General features: G+C 36.2%; 1 long non-coding RNA gene across 2 annotated transcripts; it reads left to right on the forward strand.

The window, feature by feature from the left end:
* The first annotated feature begins 3,015 nt into the window (after window positions 1–3,015).
* On the forward strand, window positions 3,016–18,740 carry LOC124173158. Of its 2 annotated transcripts, XR_006868407.1 has the most exons (5): window positions 3,016–3,225; window positions 12,304–12,457; window positions 12,737–12,938; window positions 14,887–15,057; window positions 17,813–18,740. It is a non-coding gene; the product is annotated as an uncharacterized LOC124173158 (long non-coding RNA). The 2 variants fall into 2 exon arrangements; XR_006868408.1 differs by lacking the exon at window positions 12,304–12,457 and having other exon boundaries at window positions 3,023–3,225.
* Window positions 18,741–19,684: the final 944 nt, after the last annotated feature.

A 19,684-nucleotide genomic window follows, 5' to 3' on the forward strand; every position in this document is an offset into this window, starting at 1 on the left:
AATTTATGAAACTGATCTAAATGATGCGTACTTCTGATTGGAACTACAAGCAATTCTAATTTCCAATCAGTCTATCATACGATTGCACAAGGGACTACACAATTTACAATTTTAAACGGGGATTTTTCTGATGCAAGCGTTCGCGCACTATTTTAGCTAATAAATATACATTGCAATAAGGTCGCAAGGAAGCATTACTTTGTTTCGACGAAGGATTCACATTTTCTTGTCTGATTAATAAGCGATTTAAAACAAATATAATCTTAGTGATAACATTTCCCAGTACACTAATCCTACTACGTCGAAGGTATAGTTCCTCGATCACTATAGGTCTGGTTACACTGTACACTAACACGTATAATTTAATGTCTTAATGATTGAACGCTTGAATGACCATGAAAATACAGCGTATAACCGCCCAACTTGTGCGAACTCACGAAGAGATAATAGAGCCAGTTTTAATTTTTAAGTTAAACATTTTCCGTTCCGGTCCATCGAAATCGCTTAATTCTGTACTCACATAATAACTCGTCCACGCTAATGTACTGTTTAACCAGGTCTTATGATACGTACAAACAAAACCTTGACATTGAACATCGCATAACAGAGAGCAAATTACTTTTCAAGTATTAGTATGGTAAAAGTGAACTTCCTCGACCCGCCAGCGAACACGTGGGGTAATACTTTCAATGCAATGGTAACACCATCATCTAATTCTGCCTTGAAAAGGACTTATTCTCGATTAATCCCAAGAAACTGTTTACTACTATCACACTGTTAGGACTTCAGAAATAGACACAACTGCTTCAATCACGCTCCTCTTCCATCATGGGCGAAGAGTCAAGGATCCACGCAAGGCATGGTTACTAATAGTGATATTTCCAAAAGAATTAAATTATATTTACTCACCTCAAGGCTGTCTCGATGGGATGGCAGGAATCAAAGATTATATACTGCAGGAATCTTCCTCCCGCGTGCGAGCTGAATCCCTTTATATCGTGGGAATCGCGTAAAATTGACAATATTTGGCAAGATAGGAAATTCTTTATAAAACGTGGTTACTTAGTACCGTCCGCTCTACTGGAATATAACCACAAACTGTGATCGCGTTGAACAATGCGTGGAGCACGCTATCACACAAAAATCAATGAAAATGAATATTGATGGTAAAACAATGAAAATGATAGTGAAGATGGATGATAATAAAATGAATATGACAATGAATGTTCTTAAAAGAACAGTTAAAGGTGGAGTATATGAACCACTAGAAATTCGGCACGAAGCGGAGCGAACAGAAGCACAAGTAACCACGAGGGAGAGCAGGGCGAATCTGAGACCAGTACATAGGGTAAGCCTCCGCAGGTACCGTCACCCCGCCATCGACAGAAAATAGTTCCGCGTACGAGTCAAGGCAAAACAAGATACATTTTATCTTGTCTCTTAATTTGGTCATTAATAAAAAAAAATTACGCCACTGTACATCGATTGCTGTCATATTCGAGATATGCATGTTTCTTCTTTCAATATACGATAATTCATTAATCAAACAATGTATAGTATTCCCATAATCTTAATGCAAACATCAAATGTGAGAATTCTTGTACCCCAATCGTCGCCTATTGTCGCCAGATACAAAAATCCCTAGTAAGCACCCGTGCCATCTGGGATGCTTCTCCCTACAAAGTCTGCAAAGGTCTATTTCTGGATACCTATCTGAAGATTCCGTGAAAATCCCGATGGTGCGACTCATGTTTTCGATTCAAAATATTATTCACTTTTTAAATCAGGTTTATCGCCAAAGAAATCATCTACTCAGCATTGACAAAGATCTCAAATTCCAACAAGGAAACAACATTGACTAAGATGATGACTGAAAATAAAATACTTTAGAATGCTAAACGAAAGGAACACAAAATCCAATAAATGATGAATCGACGGAAAGATATATCATGACTCAATAGCATGGATTGAGAAAATTTTCAACAATTTATGACACAATTGTGAATTCTTTGGACATGCATCCACGACAAGATTCATCCACAACGTTCACTAGTTAGTATATGACTATACAATCAACCTCTATATAGAACCGATGTTTTCTAGTTGCCATTTTATCCGCCAACAGCAGACCTATAGAGCAGGCCAAACATTCGTGTTTGAAGAGTATTTTCTCTCCATGTAAAAAAATAAAGGACCATTTCATTTAAAATCGTCACATTTTCGATAAATAGTAGTGAAAAAATGTTTGGTTAAAGGTTATTCAATCACCTATCCGGAAACAAAATTTAAGCCCAACTTCAGCGTCCGCCAGGTCAGATTACATCTACAGTCTTTAAATATGAGAAAGAGTTCAAAATTCTTAAATGTAGAATAAAAAAATGTTTTAAAATATTTTTTTTCAAATAGTGTAATAAACTAGCAAAATATATTACTTATTGTTGGAAATATTTCATTTTTCGATTTTAGGCCTGCTGCATACGCATACCTCTAGCGGTGCAATACGCAAATGAAGTCCGGTATGTAAACTAATCATTGCTATCCTGGTCAGTTAAAAGCAGGCGTCAATGAGGATGGAGTTCGTGGAAAATATTTGATGTCTTTTCTGTTGAAAAAAAAATTATTTTTGAGGCCCTTGTCAATGTGAGCTTTTTATGCCCTTCTCCTGGATTATTCGCAAGTTTTTGCGTTATCGTAAGTCATAGAAATGAACGTAATGCATTAGAAATTTGTAAATCACTGAGTGCTGTGTGGATGATTTTTGAGGAGTGAACTGGTTTTACAGATAGGTTGAGTTATTGCTGTAAAAATATGAGTATTACCACTGGGAATTTATCTGAGTCTTCTGAAAGAAATTCTGAGGGCACTCCGTGCAGACTTTGCATGAAGAAAAATGATAATTGTTACAACATATTCTTTTCAATTGCAGGAAGCCAGATAACTGGAAAGGATGCCTTAGGCGATTTTGTTGACTTAGAAGTAAGTGAGGGTTTACATTTTATTGATCTCCTTAGTTATTGTTTTATTCCGTTGTATGGGCATGTCTTCCACAGCAGTCTGAAATATCTTGCGCATATGTTTTCATTCATTTCGTAGGTTGCTGTTGGAGATGACCTGCCTGCCAGCCTACTGTGCTTGAAAAAGCTCATCGAATTCAATGATTTCACAAATATTTGTCATAAATCGGACGGAGAACTGACAAAATTTTCGTGTAGGAATTACCTCAGGGTGAGTGCATCTTATTTTATTTCATTGGAAGCCTCGTATTACTTTCAAATAATGTGAAATCATTCACGTAACCAGATATTAACTTGTTCGTGTTAAATTACCGTGTAGCCCGGCCTTAATAGTTCAAAGTTCATGTGGGCTAGAATAAAATTTTTGCCAAATGTTTGTAATTGTGGTTTCAACAGATAATAGCAATAACTTGAAAATGTAATTAATCGTGTATATGATGACTCACTTGCCATCACGGGCAAAGTATTTGTTTATACGGTACAGTAACACGTACGGGTTAATGTCTTAATGTATGAACGCGAGAATGAACGCCAAAATACACCGTGTAACCACCCAACTTGTTCGAATGCATGCACAGAAAATAGAACTTGTTCTAATTTGGTTCATGCATTCGTATATGTACCGTTCTGGTTCACAAAAATAATTCACGAAAACGTACATAAACTCATACCTGTTGATGCATCGAGTAAACAGGCCTTAATGCTTAGTGACTGAATCAATTTATTACATGAAAAATCAACTGAAAAGCACTTCTTATTAGAGATCAAAACTTAATGTAGCATTACATTTGTTAGTTTAACAATATTGAATATTATGAAAGGACCTCGCCAATGATCGACGGAGCAGTGAAAAAATGTCCAATTTCCCGCTTAGTGTTTCCGAATCCTGACGAGGTATTAATTAAGTCGCAGTTGGTACCTCAATTGTGACGGCCGAAGTCGCTTTTTCTTGTGGTATAACTAAGTGATTACAGTCATAAAAAGTCAGAAAAGCAGTCATAAAAGTGAATAATTTGAATTTACCTATGACCAACTCATAACACATATCAATGAACGTGAAGAATTTTGTGGAATATATTTTCGATGTATTTCTTTTGCTTCTTACCTCCTCTTTGGTTTTACTACAGAATAATTCAGCAGCAAAAAATATCCAATGAGGCATTTCAACAAATCGATTTAAATATTTTAAAACAAGTTGAGAAAATTGATTTGACATACCCGGCTATTTAGTGTACTTGTTCTTTACTATGTTACAATTATATATATGAATGCCATTTATTATATGTATTTGTTTTTTAAATGATTGATTAGATAACTTTTTATTTGCTAAAATTATATATGTCAGATGTTTATAAAAACTTTGTGCTCGCGTATAAAAATATTTATTCAAACAATTTTTTGTTTAATAATGTTTTGTGTTCATAATATTGTTGCAGTCAAACCTGAAACTGTGTTATACATTTATTGCTCGGAAAAAAATGGGCTCATTCCAATGTGTATGTTATTTCTAAGAGATATTTTTGCTGTGAAATACTATTTTTTTGTGTATTTAGATGTTTTTCCCATGCAGGAGTCCTCATAATTCTGGCAGGGCATATTATACTCTGTAGTGCTTTTTAAATCAGTAGAGGTCATTGCTTTACCATTCTTGCTGAAAGGTCTGTTTACTTCATGCATTTACCTGTACTAGTTGTTATCTAAATATATGAACCCTTGAATGTAAACAAAAATGCACTGTGTAACCAAACAACTTGTGTGAATGCATGAATAGAAAATAGATCCCTATTGATATGGTCAACGCATATGTACACATTCCCTTCTGGTCCTCTAAAGTCGTTCATACATTCACTTAATAACTTGTGTATGTTAATGTGTGGTGTAAACAGGTGTTAAAAATATGAGGTGGTGAATTTGATTCTCATGATATATTTTTGTCTTCTTTTATGGAAACGCTTATTATTTGTACATATAAGTTTCTTGTAATAGGGTAGTTTCCTTTATCAAAGAAAAGAAAAGGCATTAATTGTGATTCGTTACCCACCATTAGTGTATTCATAATACACAAATTATTTGGTTTTTGAAATACCGGTTTAGACGAATGGCAAGGGTCAAATTTTATCCTCATTTGAAAAAGGCCAGATTGGCGCCCATGCGATTCCACTCCATGTGACGTCACAGGGACCTAGTTTCTGCAAGAGAGGATAGGAGTTTTACATCGTCTGAGGTTACCAATGCATGCATGAGGCACAGAGCTCAGGGAAACATGTCTTAATAATCACCTATTTAAACTGGCTAAGGTCGGAAATTTTTCTTCATTTGATAAGGTATTAATAAACCTTTTTTAAGCCAAGCGCTACCAGCCAGCAAGGTACTCAGCTACCCGCTAGCATCATGTGTCCTATCAGCGCTCAGAGCCTCGATCAAGGTCACCTCACAAGGCGGGAGGGGGAAACAGAAATATGTTTCACGGACTTTTTCCCATCATTCCTACTTACGCGTCGCGTTGTCCCATGCTTGAAATTTTTCACTTTTCATTTAATCGCGAAAAATAGATATCGTCATTTAAAAATCTAAAAGCGTGAAATACGTACTCCAGGAGTAATAATCTTTCGATTAAGGATATAAAAAAATAATAGGAAACCACCCTATTAGACTCATGGATAAGAGAATGGGATGTGTTTTATTTTATTGATCAATTTTGTTTAATTAATTTTGAGTACATGGAAAATTGTTTGTTTTTAAATGTGTTACACTTAAAGCTTAGGTTATTTCTAGAATCATATTTGCACCCATTTTTGAAGTTTATTTACTGATGAGATGTGGTTTTTTTATAGATCAATTTTGTTTATTTAATTTGGAGTACATGAAAAAAATAATTGTTAGTGTACAGATTGCAATGAACTTCTTGAATGGGAAAGTCTTCCTTTCTAGTATATTTAGCCATATTTTGCAGTTTTATTTCAATGACTGTCTTCGTGGGCAGGTCTAAGAATTAGTGGTGAATGAAATTGTTGAAGGTGCAATTTGTGATAGTTCATGTAGCAATCACTGGGTCCCAGAGATACTTTCATGGCTTCCCCTTGGTCACATTTCATCTATGGTCTTTAAATATGAAAAAGAGTAAAAAATTTCATTAATGTGGAATGAAAAAAGTTCATGTTAAATATCCATGTTTAAAATAATGCAATGCACCTCAATAATATATCACTCATCGTTGGAAATATCTCATTTTTCGATGATAACCCTGTTGCGTACGTAAACCTCTAGTGGTGCAATGCGCAAATGAAGTCTGGTATCTAAACTAATTCTTGCTAGCCAGGTCAGTTATGAGCTAGGCTGTCAATGAGCATGGAGTTTGTGCAAAATATTTGCTGTCCTTTTCGTTGAAATTCGATTTTTTTTGAGGTCATATGTTAATGTGAACTTTTTACGCCCATTTACTTAGTTATTCTCAGGTTTTTGCATTGGCATACATCATAGAAATGAACGTAACGCAGACTCGCTCTGTGGCAATAACAAAATAGTCACGGCGATAACAAACATCTATGACGATATTGATTCATAACGTGAAGGGTGCGTGAAAACATGTGAATTGTTCAAAAGTTTTTACGGTGCTTGTATTGTGCAATGGTTTACTCCGAATTCGTAAAGACGCATCCTGGGAACATTCTGAAGGTAGATTAATTCATGGCAACTTACTTCTTCTCCAGTAATGAAGATTTCTTTGTGCAGAGTTGTGAAGCCGCGAAATTGAAATGTAACATAAATTAAATCAATAATCTCATTCACTAATTATCTAAAGCTTGGTTTGTGTCTCATTTAACTACTGTCATTTACTCATTGCTTTTAATGTGTACTTGGCGCAATATTGGACTATGTGATGTTAACGTTTTGGAGAAATACAACGGATCATATTATATGCTGATTTACTTAGCATTCTTAAGGTCTGGAAGAGAGACATACCGTGTTTCAGCAGGTTGTTAGGTTCAAGTGTTAATAACTTTGAGCCTTTTCACTGTTGGGGCTAAGGAGACACCAGAACATTAAGTGAGAACAATAAGCTTATACTGTGGAAATCGCCATGGATGAGGAGGATGTGAAAGTAATAAGTGCTATATTGTGCTGCATCTTCCAGTATGCATACATTTTTAAAACTGTCAATTATTCAGGATAAATATTTCACATGACTGATGATGGAATTAAGATATTAAAAAATAAATTATATAGAGAGATGAATAGGTTTTACTAAAACTGGGACAAATAGTCTACTGGCACCACATAAATCTATTGTTTACTGGCCTCTGATGTCATGCTCTGCCAACATGGCAATGAGTCGTTTTGAGCGCAAGATAAATGCAAAATTTTCAAAGTGAAATTTTACGAATAATGTTCAGCTTAGAGAAGAACTGCTTTGACGTTAATTTACAGCACAAAGGATATTTTTTTATCGCATAATCATTCATTTTCAGTACAATTTCAGTAGAGGGTACCCCTGTTCAGACTTTGCATGAAGAAAAATGATTATCATTACAACATATTCACTTGAAATGTGGCAGGCGAGATAACTGTAGAGGATGCCTTATGGCTTGTGGATCGACACCTTTGATTGTATGCTATTTTTTGGCCACCCTTATGTCCTTGACTGTGACCTGACTGGGTCAACAGTTGAATTTTCGTGAACAAAAGTGTTATTTTTGGTTTCCTCGTGTCCGAAAACCTAAGAATTGACATTCAGATCAATGAAATTCAGACTTTTTTCTGTCTCGATTTTTTTAACATTGAAACCCCATGAGGCGAATTCAAAACTTTTGGTTTGGGCCCACATTGTGAGGTCAAATGATCAAAATTCTAAAACTTTGCTTGCATTCAACAAAACTTATGACCTTTCCCCATAAGTATGCCAATTTTCACGAATATTGCTGGAGTGGAAGTTACTAAAATTAGAGGTCAAAAATGACACACGACCGTCACTGAGGTTTGCACTAAAATATCCTGGAAATTAACCCGCTCACCAGAATGTTTTCAAGGATGCCCCAAGACAATGGAGCGGTAAACACCATGCTTAATTAACACTAGAACTACCGATGGAGTCATTTTGACTCCTCGCGATTTTTATTTCTCTCCCTTGACTAAAATTTTCCGAATTCCGGCCTGAAATTCCGTGACTTTTATTCATTTTTGACACAAAATAAGGCTTTGTGATCAAAATAGTTCTAGAAAGTAAAATAGTACACATTTTTCAAAATTTACCTTTGACTACCAAAGGGAGTCATTTTGACTCCCTAATGTATTTTGCTTGTCTTTTCGCCAAGTAGTAATATTTCTTCGAGAGTTTATTTCTTCTTATGTTAATAATTAATTCAAATTGATCGATGGCTTAAATATATAATTATTTCGCTTTTATACCAATATTTGCGAGACTTTGAAGGCATTTCTAATTTCACGGGTCCGTGTTTGGAACTACAAACCATATGAATGTCCTCATTTGATTTTAACCTGCGATAAAGAGGTGAATATGCCATTCATATTGATCATTTTCAAATTCATGTGTTTAGAAGACGTCGCGTCTGCCCCTCCTCCCTCTCCCCTCCCTTCTCCCCGCCTGTCAGACTCGCTGCAGCACAATACTGTATACACAGTATTGCGCTGCAGTGCTTTTATTTCAGCCTTCACTACGTGGAAGTTGATTTTCAAACCTGAAAAAGTACCTTTGTATCCTTTCATTGATATAATGATGAACCAGAAAAAATAAATCAGTAGGATGAAATAAAGTTATTGTCCTAGCATTATCGGCTCTGACAGCGCTGGCTGTCGCGCGTAGCACAGGAAAACCGTGCGCTGTCCTTTGCATTAGTGAATCCAGTGAACTCTCGAGTGGGCTGCAGAACTTGTGAAGTAAGGCTTTCATTTTTCCTGCCTGGCATAATGGCTAAAAGAAGTAGACTTAAGCGTGAAGAAGTCCTTTCTATGTTGCATTCTATACCGGAAGGTGAATCGGAATGCGAAAAGGAAGATCATTTCGTCTCTGACGATCAAGTCGAAGATTTTATTCTTCAGAACGTTTCTGGCTAGTCTGAAGATTCAGGCAAAACACGCGCGAAAGATATGAACTAATTTACATTTACTTTCCCTTTCACAAGGAGTTATAAAACAAAGATATTATCTACGATTATTTATTGATTCGTTTATACTGACTCACATAAAGCGATGTAAAATTGTGGAAGCACGCAGGCAAAATTATGAAGATTTTACATTTTCCGATGGGGAGCTAGATGCATGTATAGCCATATTTTATGCCTGCGGATTATAAGGTACAAATGATCTCTCTATTGCAAGTATTTGGTCAAACGACTGGGGAATACCATTTTCTAGAATGAACGACCGGGAACCGGTTTGTAAAAATTTTGCATTATCTAAGATTTGATGAGAAATCTAATCGATTCCAGCGGCTCAAAACTGTCAAGTTTGCCGTCTTTTCAATAGTGTAAGATAGATTCACAGATAATTACATTGCTTGTTACAAACCTGGTCCGTACATTACAATTGTTGAACAACTTTTCCCCAGTAAAATCAGGTGTATTTCACTCAGTACAATCCTTCTAAGCCGGACAAATACGGCCATGAATATTGGCTAACTGTTGACAAGGATAGCAAATATCTTGCAAATGCCTTCCCTTATGACGGAAAAGATAATTCACTTCATGCAGATTGCCGTTTAGTAGTACTAATATTAATGCAACTGTTTCTAAAAATGGGCGTAATGTTACTGTTGATAATTACATTACCTCAGTCAAACTCGCTGAACAGCAAAAAAGCTAGGGTACTAGCTTTGTGGGAAAGGTAAATAAATAGAAGAGAAGTACCAACAGAAATGAAATCACAAATATACCACAAGAACATATACTCAGCGATGGCCTATCTACTCGTTGGAAAATACTTCCGACTTAGTAGGTACTCATGGATAGTGTACAAGGAGACTACCTAAAACATTTCGCGCTAGACGCTTTTGAAAAAGCTCGATACAGAGTTGGCTGATACTCATGTTAGATCTCGACAAAAAGCGTGGCGTGTCCAATGCTGCATATTCTTCTGACGGGATTCTGCAAAAAAAATTGTTTCAGGCAAAACCAAAGTGCGAAAAGAATCGATCAGTTGGCAATTGTATGACCTGCCAAAAATCTTTGTGTGGGCAATTAAAATGAACGACAATGCTTGAACAATAAAGCATCTTAGCCAAATGCGTGGCTTATCAAATTCATTTTTTTGCTGTATTTAATTATATTCCCAGCTTCCATGTAGCCTAGGTAATATTTTGATCATTCAAACATGATGATAATATGTGTTGAAAGGTCTATGTTTGCTGTTTTATCCAATTCCTCTGTGAAAATCCTATAAAACAACATAACATGTAGGAAAAAAGAATTTCAAAGTAATATTGTCGAATCTCGCATTAAAAAAAAACAAAATATTTTGTTAAAACCACGTCTGAAATATTGCAATAATAAACAAAAATGATAAACTAAAGCAATGTATAAATAAAAACAGAGATAAACTGGAAAAACAAACAATTATGAGGTAGGAGTCAAAATGACTCCATTTGGTAGTTCTAGGAGGGGTGTCAAGTCCGGTATTCCTAGTGTTAAAGGCTTAAAATGTGTTCTAAAGGGTGGTGCCGTTCCCATTTCAATGTTACTTAATTAGTGATTAAGAAGGGGATGGTGGGTTGAGTTGAGCCAATTTCAAACTTAACTGTGCATTAAAATGAAAGTAAAATTTAGGTTAATATTAATGTGAAAGTCAAAGTCATATTTATAAATAATAGTAAAAATAAATATGAAGTACCCAGTATTCAATGTGCCCTCCCCCCCGTGCCAGGCATAATTTAATTCACATGACAAATGATCCAGTAAAAACGTCCTCAAACATAAGCAGGGTAATAAACTCTGCACATCTTATTCTCTCTCTTTTCTATTCTTCAACATTATTAAATGTTTCTTGCACACCAACTGCTTCAAAAATCCCAATAAAAAGGAATCGCACGGAGTGAGGTCGGGGCTTGTTGGTGGCCACTCAACTTCTGTCCCCATGGAAACCAGCTGATTGCCAAACTTCTCTTTTAGCAAATTGAGTACTGCCTTAGACCTGTGTGCAGGAGCTCCATCCTGCTGCAACCACACTTCCTCAGCATTTCTGAAGTTTACCCACTCCATATCCCGGTAAAGGCTTTCCTTCAGCATAGCCTGATAGGTGTCTGTCCTCACATTCTTTTCGAAAAAGTATGTCCCAAAAACATGGCCAGCTTAAATGGCCATGAACACCATTACACCGTTTTAGTTTGACGACCGCTCACGCCGTGCTTTTGGATTACTTGTCGCCCAATATCGCGTGTGGGTTGAAGACTCAGTACTATTTTTTTTAAATATTGCTTCGTCCGAAAGCATAAGCTGAAACATAAAAGCGGTGGATGATTTTCATTTTAAATTTAGATGCATCATACTAGTTGATATAATATTATCAAAAAACATTAAGAGCAAAGAATAATAACATAAAACAACAGAATGAATAAGATACTAACCTGAAATGTGAACAAAGTGTTTTCATTTAGCTTGTTAATCATCCAGTTGCGGAAATGCTTTCGATAGTCAAGATCTCCTTCACGAAGCTCCTGCACCATTCTCACTTCATAAGGCTTCAAGTTTAGAATTTTTTAAATGTGTTGTAACACAGATCTGGAAATGTCCAATGAAAGTGCACGTCGGTGGATGGATCTTGATGGAAATGCAAAGACTGAAGCCACAACTGCGTTTCTGTGCTTTGATAAGATTGTTGGGCGCCCTTTACAATTCCTCTTCTTAACATGTTCCACGATGAAACAATTTCCCTTCCTAAATTTGTCGTATAACCAGTGGTCCACTGTGCTTCTAAGGTAAACACCATGCTCAAAGAAAATTTTACGAATCGTTTTGATAACTGACTTTCCGTTTAATATGTAAGTCGATTATATCCACCCTGATTGCGGGAGTAAGGGTCTTCATAGTGGTTCTTTCCATCATGACTAATGACGAACTAATGCCAAAGAGACATGCAGCTGAAGAGTTTTCCAAATGGGTAACATTGTTGCTGAGGTAAGGGTGCCTGCATGAAAATACTTGAAAAATGCATCAAACAGTTTTTGAGACACAAAATAAGTTCAATGTGTTACTTTTTAATTTATGTAGGGTAACCTTATGATAAGTGGACAGCACCATACCTTGGAACAACTTTTAAAATCTTTTGTCTTTCTTGGTAGTTGTCCTGATATTCCCGTGAAAGATTCTGTGACATTTGACCCCTACATATTCATCGGAGGTCAAAAACTAACAAGAGGGATATGTTTATTGCTCCACTGTCTTGGGCACCCTTGAAAAACTTCTTGAGTGATATGTGACTTATTTCAAATTGAAGTAAGTAGTTTTCTTGTTTATTTCTATAATGCATTTAGAATCATGGTAATTGTTGAGGTGTAATTGTTAGACAAAACTAGAGATATTGTCGCTGTGGGGCCCTAAACTTAAAGTTTTTTTTTTACTTCTGCCCTTATCAACCATACTTTGACTATCGATTGACTTTCATGACTCGGCATCGTTGTTCAACGATCGCAATTTTGACTGAGGAGAATTTGAAAAAATGATTTCATTGGACATATTATTAGTATGAAAAATTTCCCTCCTCTTGATTTGAAGGTTGTGCAGTCAGATGGCTTCCAGAGATGCGTCTGTTCTGTCTGTCTGGACAAGCTGAGGTAAAACAGTATCTATGAGGACTACTGTGTTTTCAGAATCCAGTGTCTTGAGTAACGCTCCACCTTCCAGCTATAGTTATGATTGGAGGGTAAAGGCCACGGAAAAACAGCTGCTTGATGCTGGAGTTCAGCCAGATCCTCTGGTCAGTGAGTAAATGATTAAGGCAAACTCCATGTTGAAGGTGGCATACTTAACTCTTTCTGCCAATGAAAAATGTTTTCCATTCTACACATAGCATTAGAATATTTTTAATCTCTCTCCATTGAGGTGTAATTCAGAGAGGAGTGCACTTCTCTTGTGTTTGCTTCCCTCTGATTTGGGACTCAACTCAATGGGGTGCCGGGCTATTACCCCAGGCACCGTACTAGACCATGAGTCCACCATCATATTCTTGCATTACTAGGTACTGTTTTTAATAGAAATATTATTTACGACCCAAAATAATTTATACTTATGTTAAAATAAGTTACATGTTCAATTCCCTTTTGAATTTGAAATGGGTAAGGGAAATTTGGTTACTGTGTGGTAATAACAACGTGGTCCAAAAACAATCTCTTGGCTAGGAATTAAAAAAGAACTTCCAGTGTCCAGACGGAAGAAGGTCCTAAGGGTATTAGCATATTAAAAGAGGCTTTGGTATTCAGTGTCCGGGCAAGAGCGCAGTTGGGTTGGGCCTTCCTGAATTTTGAAAACAATAGGCAATTTCATATCAGATATCACTTTCATCGCTGCGTTTACATTCACAGCATCTGTCGCGTATGTTAATTTTTAGTTGATGTACGGCCGGTGATTGTTTTATTGTTGGCTTATTAACAGACTGTGACTTTGACTACATTGAGACCGCGAAAACCTGGAAAAAACGGTGAACTTCAGTATGTAGGCAGAGTGGCAACCCTAAAATCTCCTTTAAATCACAGGTCGAAAGTCATTTTTTTTGCATTTAATATGTCTAAAGGATTCATTTGTCTAAAGAATGCAAGGTGAAGCCACTGGTTTCATAAAAACTCAATATTTTCTTAACATGCAGCCTTATGGCAAATTGACGAAGCTGGGCACGACATGATGGCTAAATGCGCAAAGAGTACCATTAGGCATGGCTTCACATCTGAGGGCTTATGCCCCCTCCAGAAATCCATATGTAAAAGGGGGAGAGCTAGGAAACGTATGTATTTGGCATTCATTTATTTGCATAAGAAAACCTCCGATGAAAATATGCGGCATTTGTCTCCTGGGTGAAGAAATGTCTACACATATATTTTCGTCGTTAGTAGAGAAAAGGTTTAATACACTGAAAGCGATATCTTTTTATTATATTGAATTAGTCACTCAATTTTGTTGTTTACTTTCAACAATGTAAAGATGCTTTGCCGCAAACAATGTTACTTAACCTTATTTATGTACTTACTATAAAAGTTCTGTTTTTCATGGATTTTATTGCTATTTTACAATTAGCAATGTGTTCAATGAATTGCCATTTTGCTATTCCATGTTTCCTTCCTCTGATTTAAATATTTCCTCAATTTGTCACTCTATATGAAGTATTGGCATATAATTGGATTATTTGATTTTAAAACATTTTACGCATGTTCACTGTGTTCATTTTACATTGTCACCATAGGTGTATTCAAATTGAGCATTTTTTTATCAATGTGTTTGTGGCATTGGAAATAATGCAGAGGTCACCAACATTTTTTTCCGGTTGCCTGTCTGAACTTGACAGTAGCTAATTATGCCAATCGGGAGATGAGAGACAGATGTCCTCCTGATTTTCAACCAATTACATTATTGGTGTGTTTTTTTATGAGGCGTGGAAGGTGGAGTTGTTTGGCTGATCTTCACCCTGCCTATCGTGGCCACACTTGCCTTGTCATAGTCAATCGATAGTGTTCCACGTGTGATTGATTTTGATTCTCCATTGATAGACCCGAGATTTACGGGCACATAATGGTGGGAGACAGCCATTTTGTGTGGTTGGTGTCTCTTCTGGGGTACCACCTTGGTACCACCTTGTGAGAGGCAGGGGAAGATTTTCTCTTTTCAATGAATCTTTAATGCATTTTATTTTCTGTAAATGCTTCCTTTGCTCATAGGTTATCCAGCTGCCATTGGACTTTGCGTATCCGGCCAGAGCATGACGGAATTGCAGAGAGTTTTGCTGGATGTTGGATGCTTTTATTCTCCAATGATATTATCAATAGGATCCAATGACTTGGGGAGGAACGTTAGATTTCATCAGCTGATGAGTAATTTCCAGTTCTCAGGTACACAACAAAGGCAGTGTTCACAATATTTTTGAAACTTTTTTACCATTAAATGAACTGCTGATTTCCTTCGAATCTAGAGGAAGTATTTTGGCATCAATGTGTTCGTTGTATTTGGAATCAAAATCATTTAGACTTATTTCATTTTGATACATTGATTCAGGAATACAATATATTCCTTTATTCGGCCATGTAAGGGTGCTTCAAAAATTGCGTCACTAAGCGACCTGTACACCATAACTATTATTTTCATAGCAATTGTAAAAGGTTACATTTTAATAATTTTATTGTCCTTCCATAACACATTGTTATACCAACCAAGCATTTACATTTCCTTATGTGGTTATTTTAATTCAGGATGTGATGGATATTACTGTACATTACGATTCCTAAAAATATTTTCCATCTCCGCAGTGTTTCGTTTTTGGTCAATGTCACCATAGCTGTTTCTTTATCAAAGACAGTGAAAACATATACGCTTTAATGAGTAAATGGCATTGAAAGCATTGTAGAAGTCTCTAAATTATAATTTAATTTGCACGCTGCAGCAGTTTAATTAAACCCATTGTAGCATATGAAGCTGCTCTCGATTTCAATAGCTGGTGCATGAGAGAAAGAAGTTTTTAATTGTTGAATAAATGCATTGTAATACTGTTCCTTCGTGGTACGTGGAGGGGGGTGTTGATTAGCTGAGCTCTCTTCCGGGTATTGTTGTTGCACTTTCATTTTCCCTGTCAAAGCCTCACATACCTGTAACTGTTTGTCCTGCAATCTTCTTGAGATGCTATTTTCAATTCCTTGCCAGAGATTTCACTATATTTTATTGTTTACTGATAATCAAATGTCCACTGCCAAGTTTAACGTCCATATTGACAACTCACCATGTCATCTTCACAGCTGGGCCCATTCGTTACGAGTTAATTCTTCTGTTAACTGAAAAGCTTGGTTGTTTTTGCATTTAAAGTCATGTGTGCGCACGAAACGCGATTGTTACGTGATCATGTGTTTATTGGTTTAAGTGCTATAGTGGGAACGGATATTTAATTAACTGATCAACATTACAAAATAGATTTATTTTAGTTTAATAGTGGCAATTCATTTGCCTTCATGAGAGGTACCTTGCATGATATATTAATGCATGAGCTCCAAAAAGAAGGTTCTTTGGAGTATGCTATTTTACAATTTATTCACGTCATATCAACTTACCCTGATCCCTTGTATGAGTTATTTGATATCATTTTGGCATTAGTTGAAATTCGTGGTAGTACTGCATGGCTGTTGGGGAATGTTTTGTTCAGGACTATGAATCACTAGTACTTAATGCATGTAATAAAAAAATTAAAAACCATAACAGCAAGAAACATATTTTTTTAATTTTAGCTAAGCAAATATACCATTACATGATATGCTGCCAGTGTGTGCTGTAATAAGAAGCATATTGCATCATGTATCAATGCATGGGCTCTTGAAGGAGGTTTGTTGGAGTACACTAGTATAGCCTGTCTACCCATTCCAGCAATTTTTACACAGGAATGTGGAACTCTGTTGTCCCATGGAGGGGTGGAAGATTCTCCTTCAATCTTTGATTTCAGGTTTCTGTGTTATCGTGAATGTTAACGGGAAAAGTATTTTTTAGGGGAATGGGGCCTTTTTAGAAGGGGTCTTGAGTTATGGTGACATTAGACCATCCGTGGTTTGGGATCCTGCCAGTTTGTGAAACTGAAGGGATCTGCAGGCATGTACCCAGTTCAATTGGATTTTTAAATATAATGCACTCATGTTCAATGGCCTCAAGTGGTAAATCCATCTATTATTTTCAACTCCAATATGTTAATGTGTTGTGTGTATAAGCTACTAAAAATTTTAGCTTATTATATATTAAGTGTATTAAATTTTTGTTGAATTTTATGCATTTGTTTGTTCATGACTGGTTGATAATTCATAGTATTGTCTCTCACTTAAGTGGGAATAGTCTCTTTTAATATTTCTCTGTTTTAATTCATCAATAATGTATGCATGGTAGTAAGGCACTATGTACATAGAAATTGAATCTCTATGTCAGCACATTTCATTCTCCATCCTGCAGCTACCGTAATTCCACCAACCATCTTGTAGATGTAATGATTCTCTCAGCGATGACTTCATATTCTAAGGTGGTATTTTTTTGCAAGTCACCATTTTTATCTGCAAATTTGATGCATATCCTTCAGCACAACATGGTGCTTTAGAGATTTACTGTGGTTAATAGTTTTTTGGCAGCTGCATTGGTGTACCAGGGCTTTGGTCATAAGTAGTATGTTCTCGTTCTCTGCAGTGCTCCACAGATGTACTGGAGAATAATATATGGTATATACTGAAGTGGTGTTGCTGCATTGGATTTTGACCTATGTAACCTCTGGTATAATCTCTACCCTCAGTTAGCCTGAACAGTCTCTTGTTCATCCACTTCCCTTCCTACTGCTTCCATTAATAAGAGGCTGCAAAATGCTATAACATGTCTAGGCAATGGCTAGAAGTGGTTAGTGGTTATGAAGTCTCATCAGTGCCAGCTGTGGAATTGCCTCTAGGGTCTTAACTATTCAGAACTGTGGTATACCCACATTATAAAAATATTAAATTTCCTAATATGCTTAATAGGTATTATTATCTTAATCATCATTTCCAATACATATAATTTTATGAGGCAGTTTTTAAGTTTATCCAGATTGTTTGTCCAATTATTCTCATGTAGGTATTCTTTACTTAACTGTTCCAGATGGATTTCTTAAGATGTGTAAAGGGCAGAGCAGAGGCGAACTAGGACAACAGGAAATCTCTTCCCTCTGTCTCTCCAAACAACATATGGATACTCTGAAGAGAGCCATGCCTTCCAGAGGCTCCACTCAAGGCTTTGAAGTGATGTATGGATGTTAACCCAGAAGTACTAAAGCATGAGACATTCATCTTAATCCAGGCACAGCAGAGGCTGGATTTAATGGCAAGAATGCTGTCCTGATCTGCCTACATACAGCTAAGCATCAAGAGGTGTGAAACCCATGGTGTCCACCTGTTATTTCACTGTTAAAGTATCTTACTTCATAAATCTCACCTCAGGAATAGGAAAGCAATAATGAAATAGCTGTTGAAGGAAATAAAGTGGCCAGAATTTGAACTATTTTACCCAAATCACTAAAAAAATATGAAACAACCATTGGTAAATGTTGCTGACAAAATTTCGATTGATTGTGATAAATAAAGATTAACCTCTCCTTTTTTCTGCTTGTGCAAAATAATCTTTTTATCCTTAAATTGCTCATACCTGTGTTGCAATACTTACATGTATGTCAACTACTTGATTTTGCTTGATGACTTCTACCAAAGTAACTTTCAGTAAGTATTACCCCGGAAATTTCTAGGTATTCAGTTAAGAATTTTATTAATTTGTAGAATGTCATTTAAATTAGGTTGTTGGTGTGATCATGTCATGGTTTTTGATTGTAAAGGTGTATATTCTCTCTACTTGCACCACAGTGGGCCATCAAATGAGTTTCCTTAAATCGTTAATTTTTGTACAATCTGCATATACTGGAATACCTTTACCTCTACATTGCAGTCACACTTCTTCTCCTAACTCTGGAAGAGAATATGTGCAATTCATGTGCAATGTTACTTTCAGTTGTAATAAAAATGTTGATTTTGAATTAGCAACTTCATATTATTTTTATTTTTTGAAGTTTCACAATAAAAGACCTAGGCTGCTTATACATTATTCTTAAAAAACATCAGAATTACTCTTCAGTATAACAAGCATTCAATAGTAGCTGTTTAGGAACGCATTCCCTGCGGAGAGGGGATTTGAGAATACCTCCGCAGTATCCCTGCTTGTCGTAAGAGGCGACTAAAAGGGTTGGTGTCGCAATAACTATGAACGTTATTGTTCCTCAGTAATAAAAATTGGAAATAATAATTTATTCCATCTTGGAGGTATAACAGGAATGTAATTAACAGGTCAGATTAAAACTAAAAGAAGTTATCCTCCATACTGCAAAAATACTGTGACAATAGGAATGACCTTAGCTGGCATTTAAATTCAGACATTGTTGGAGTGTTTTTAGATGCACTGGAAGGGCATTGCGCAATTTAATACACAACTCTGGGCCCCTCCTAGAAGAGACTTCACAATTTTTTTGAAGATATGGGTCAGTTACCTGTCTAGTATTATGTTCTTGGTAGCACATGTTTTTCAGAAACAAAGATAAATTTTCCCTTGTAAAAACCCATGCACATAAAGTATAAGTACATGGTACAATAAGCAATTCTAACTTTTTAAAAAGAGGGTGGCTTTGGCTCCTGAACCTATCATAATGCATAGATCTTACTATTTTATTTTGAATTTTAAAAGTAAAAAAAATGGAAATGGATCATACTCATGGAAACGGGAAATACAAGAGAACAGTTAACTATATAACTCACTGCTAACATGCAGTGTGGAACTGAATTACAATGTGAAGAGATAGTGCATACTTGAGTTAGCCAGGTCCTCTCGTGTCCTAAGCACCCCACATTTTTTGTGCTGGCTCATGAGGAAGAAAATTATTAAAACAAAAATTCAATTTTTACCCCTTAATTTGTATTATTTTGTCATGGC

Source organism: Ischnura elegans (assembly GCF_921293095.1).
Source record: "Ischnura elegans chromosome 13 unlocalized genomic scaffold, ioIscEleg1.1 SUPER_13_unloc_4, whole genome shotgun sequence".
Taxonomy (NCBI): Eukaryota; Metazoa; Arthropoda; class Insecta; order Odonata; family Coenagrionidae; genus Ischnura; species Ischnura elegans.